The sequence below is a fragment of the Benincasa hispida genome, chromosome 6 (assembly GCF_009727055.1).
Source record: "Benincasa hispida cultivar B227 chromosome 6, ASM972705v1, whole genome shotgun sequence".
NCBI classification, from domain to species: Eukaryota; Viridiplantae; Streptophyta; class Magnoliopsida; order Cucurbitales; family Cucurbitaceae; genus Benincasa; species Benincasa hispida.
The window spans coordinates 19,349,004-19,354,412 of NC_052354.1; the positions used below are offsets into that span (position 1 = coordinate 19,349,004).

Consider the following 5,409-nt stretch of genomic DNA (forward strand, 5'->3'; position numbering starts at 1 on the left):
TTCTTCCAAGCAAAATTTGGGTGGTTTCTCTACCTAGGGTTGTAAGTGTTTGAAAAGGGATTATTCTGTTCAAAATATACAGACTGTGGATTTTGTGGGAAATCTTCCATCGCATGCCCATCACCGCAAGTCGCACACCTTGTGGTATTTTGGCTTATTGCGTTAATTTGCCCACTTTGCGGTGTTGGGATGCTGATCGCCATTCCTTGAATCCAATTCATCATTGTGGTCATTTGGTTTTGTAACGAAATAATGGTACTGTTATTTGCATCGGAATCTTTGAGTCTCAATCTCTAGTCACTCTCCCTCTAGTCTTCATGGTTCTTAGAGATGCGGTCCAAAATATTCTTTGCCTCCTCGTAAGTTTTGTCAAGCAAACCACCAGCGGCTGCCACATTGGCAGCGGTCTGCGAAGCAGGATTCAAACCGTGATAGAAAATTTTCATTTGAAGGCAGTCTGGTAGCCCATTATGCGGACAATCTCGGACCAACTTCTTAAACCTTTCCCAAGCATCGCTGAGAGATTCATACATATCTTGTTTAAAATTTGTAATAAGCTTTCTTCGTCTTGCATTCTTGGTAGGTGGAAAATACTTTTTCATGAATTTCTCCACTACCTGCTCCCAAGAAGTACTCTCTCCTCGTTCGAGCCAATAAGCCCATTTCCTAGCCTGATCATAGAGAGAAAATGGGAACAACGTTAGTCGAACTTCTTTAGGAGAGATGTTTGGGAGCACAAAACTATTGTAGATTTCAATAAAACTTCAGAGGTGGGCGTACGGATCCTTGCCACGCCTTCCTCCGAATTAACCTATAGTCTAGATCATCTACAGCATCACCAGTTTCATCTCAAATCTACTTCTGTCGAGGGTAGGCCTCATGATTCTTGGAGAGGAATCATAGAGGTTTGGTGATGCATAGTTCCTAATGAGACTATTGCGATCGTTTGCCAATAGAATCGGATTCGCCATTACATTATTATCATTTGATGCACCACCTCAAGGCTGTTCCGCCATATCTTCTTTATCGGATTGTGGTCGTTGCTGGCGGTCTTGTAATCTCCTTCGAAATGTTCTTTCAATCTCCGGGTCGTAGTTCGTTAGAGATTGAGAGTTCTGCAAAGAAATAACAAAAATTACCGTTAACAACTATTTTGCCGAAGTCCCGGACAACATTGCCAAAAACTTGATGCGTTATTTTATTGAATGGAAATATGGATGATATGCATTGATGGATTGTGTTGTTGTAACGACCCAGATTTGTACGCATATGGGAAATTAAATATTAAGCAGGACGAAATTTTGTTAAAGGGGTGGTAAATGTAATACCCTAACCCTAATTTAAAACGCAGGAAAACAAATAAAATATATAATTAAGAATGAAAAATATATAAATTTAATAGGAAAATCGGGTGGAAATTTAGAAGGGGAAAAATAGGAAATTTATTCATTATCCAAAAATAATGAATAAGGGAGCAGAATCCAAGGAGGATTAATTAGAAGTTGGACGCTAGCTAATTCAGGAGACAAACGAGCAGTAGATAACTTTTTGTTTGGGCACTGCTCATTGGAAGAATTGGAGGTGAATTAATTGCCCATATACTCTTAAAATTTGAAAGAGTTAAAAAGAGGAAGTGGAATCCACAAGCAGTGAAGGCAAACCACGCACGAAAACTAGTGAGATTGGAGAGAAAATTGAAGAGAGCGAGAATGGAGAGAGCGAGATTGGAGAGAAAAATGTGAGAGAGCGAGAGTAAAGAGAGTGAGATTCTCAGCGAGACAATGGAGAGAGCGAGATGGGAGCGAGAGCGGGAGCAAGAGATAGAGCGAGAGTGAGACTAGCGACACCAAACCAGCGAGAAAGCTGAAGAGAGCAAGATTCTGAGAACAAAGAGAGCGAGATTTTGGACAGAAGCATGAATTATGCATTGAATTTGGCCACGATCTGATAGATTATACAATGGAAAAACCGTAAAATTGAATACAAACAAAGAATGATGACGTAAGGGCAAACGTTAGCCAAGATTAGGTGTCTTATTGAGAGGAATCCTTAAACCCTAAGTAATTTTAAAGAAGCACCCTGTAGGATGATTTATCACACTGAGAAGAGCTGAAAACTACTATAAATAGACCCTTTTGCCGAAGATTTAACCATTCTCAATCGTGTAAAAAGTAAGTGTGAGTGAGGTAGTTCTGTGAGGTTAAAAGAGAAAAGCTCGGGTAAGGTGCTGCCCAAATTCCTTCTAGTTTAAAAAGGGAAAGCTCTATCGATCAAATCATAAAGAAATATAAGGAATAACTAGATCACAATAAGTAGTTTATCTCACCCTCTCATTAAATGTTCTATGGTAGTGTACCTTTATTATGTTGCATGATTATGTTAATTGTTATATTGCTTACATGTTTAGAACACGTTTCTCTACAAGGGACCCCATGCATTATGTTTGTTCACGATTATGTTAAAATCAAGTTTTAAATTAGGTGTAAGTTATGCTTCCAGTCTAATCTTGCGTTTATGTTAATAGTTGATGTTGGATGTGACTCTAGCCCTACTGACTGCATGACCTATTAATCATCAGATCGGTTAGTTTCCGCTTAAGTCCTCATCTTCCTATTAGGGCAGAGAAATTTATGCTTCTAGGGCATGTATGGTTGCACCCCTCCAGGCCTAATCTTACGTTATGTTTTACGCTAGGGACTAGCAGGGTATGTATGGTTGCACCCCTCTAGTCCAATATTACGTTTATGCTAATGGTTGATGTTGGATGCGACTCTGGCCCTACTGACTGCATGACCCGCTAATCATCAGATGGGTTAGTTTTCGCTTAGGTCCTCATCTTCGTATCAGGGCGGAGAGATTTATGTTGGAAACATAACCGACCACCATTTGTTATTATACGTTTTCGGTCCCAACCATATGTTTTCATGACATGTTGCTTTTTATTGTGCATTTTGGTCACTACCTTACGTGAGAACTACTTACTAGATATATTATATACTCATCCTATATTTTTATAGACTTTGTAGGTAAGGACACAGCGTAGATGGCAGAATTGGACGTCGCTCAAATGGCCAACCATCAAACTCACTATTCTAGGCACATGCATTTTGTACCACCACGCCAATGTTTTATGGATCCTTGGTGTTTTGATAAATAACTTTTTATATAGTTTTTCTATCTAATTAATAAAATTTAGATACGTTCTTTGAAATTTTCACCAAAACTTATCTCATGATAGAAAAAGTCTAAGTATGTATGTCGTAGTGGTCGGATCATAATGTGTAAGGATCTGATCGTTACAGTTTGGTATCAGATCGTTTTGGGCCAAATAGGCTCTACTAATTAGAAGAGTCGTGGTGTTTGATGGTTCGGCTTGTTAAGTGATGCCCATAGTTATGCCAAATATGCTGGTAAGTGGAATTTTCGAACAAGGATTTAATGAATAATTTAGTAAACATAAGTATGAGTTAAAAAAAGGATTTGAGAATACAGGACGTTCCATCCTTCAATATTTGACGAATCATCCGTGCATCCAACTATAACATTGAATTGGATAGAAATAGAACTATTTTCCGCCATACGAACATCCCATAAGAACAAAAAGTAAATTGTGCCACCTTCATGTTAAGAGGCAATGCAAAGTTCTGGAGGGAAGCCACACCAAAGAACAATCAAAGGTACAGTCTCATGGCAGCAATTCAATCAGGCTTTTTACAACAAGTATTTCCCTTTAATAGTGAGATGTCAAAAGGAAGTGGCAGAGTATGAACAAAAATTTGATCGCTTTTCCCACTTTGTCCTCGGCTAATGGACACAGAAGAGAAGAAGGTGGAAAGGTTTACTTGGGGATTAAGAGAAGGCATTCAAGGCATTGTTACTACTTTCCGACACAAAGAGTATGCCCTTACCCTCGAGTCGGCCTTACTCATGGAAGTAGATCTTGCTGCCAAAACCTCAAATTCTGAACGAGGATGCATGCCAAATGAAAGGAGGAAATTCGCCCAATAGGGCTTCCACGCTCACAACGAAAAGAAAAATTTCCCAAAGCACTCAGGGCGTACACTCACAATTGAAGAGTCAAACATCACATGTCTTAAGTGCATAAATTGTGGAAAACACCATCAGGGGCAATGTCTTCGGAAAGGGGTGTGTTTCAATTGCGGCCAGACAGGTCACTATTGCAAAGGCTTGCCCAAAGTTCATCAACCAAGTATCAACTGCCCAGACCACCCAGCCTACTAGTAACAAGGTTAACTAACAATAGAAAAGACGGGTGTTTGCTGTTACACGTCAAGAGGCAAAGGATCAAGATGCAGTTGTTACAGGTACATTACCCATCCTCGGGTATAATGCCTTCACTTTATTTGATTCGAGCTCTACTCATTCATTCATCTCTACAAAATTTGCACAACATGCTCAATTAACATCAAAGCCCTTAGGCTACATTCTATCCATAGCTACTCCTGCCGGAGTATCTATGGTTGCCCACTCAGTAGTAGAAAACTGTGAATTGTCAGTATCAGGACATAAACTAGGGGTGACCCTTATCATCCTAGACATAAGTGATTTCGACATAATACTAGGTATGGACTGGTTAGTAGCAAACTATGCAAGCATAGATTGCCATAATAAAGAGGTCATATTCACCTTTCCAACAGGAACCAAGTTTAAGTTTAAGAGTTCTAATACACAATTAGCCCCAAGAATAATTTCAGCCTTAAAAACTAAACATTTGCTCAACCATAGGGCTTGGGCATATTTAGCAAGCGTAGTAGATTTACGAAACCAAAAGGATGAAATTAAGGCCATTCCTGTAATAAGAGAATTTGAAGATGTACTCCCAAAAGAGCTACCGGGTTTACAACCGAATCTAGAAATAGAATTTTGTATAGATCTAATTCCCAGAGCTGGCACCATATAGAATGGCACCTGTGGAATTAAAAGAACTCAAAATAAAATTACAAGAATTGTTAGATAAGGGATTTATACGCCCTAGCATGTCTCCATGGGGAGCACCTGTTTTATTTGTTAGGAAAAAGAATGGATCAATGCGTTTATGTATAGATTATTGAGAGTTGAATAAGTTGACAATAAAGAATAAGTACCCACTCCCACGAATTGATGACCTATTTGACCAATTACAAGGAGCCTCAGTATTCTCCAAAATAGATTATCATTAACTACGAATCAAGGAGTCTGATATACCCAAGACTGCTTTCCGAACAAGATATGGGCATTATGAATTCGTTGTGATGCCCTTTGGATTAATAAATGCCCCCGCAGCCTTCATGGACTTGATGAATAGAATTTTTAAGGACCATCTTGATAACTTTGTGATCTTATTTATAGATGATATTTTAGTCTATTCCAAGTCAGAGGCAGAACATGAAAGAAAAACATCTTAGGGAC

At 39.0% G+C, this 5,409-nt stretch overlaps 1 non-coding gene across 1 annotated transcript; it reads left to right on the forward strand.

The window, feature by feature from the left end:
- Window positions 1-462: 462 nt before the first annotated feature.
- LOC120080662 lies at window positions 463-569 on the forward strand. Its single transcript, XR_005482612.1, has one exon. It is a non-coding gene; the product is annotated as a small nucleolar RNA R71 (small nucleolar RNA).
- The last annotated feature ends 4,840 nt before the right edge of the window (window positions 570-5,409 follow it).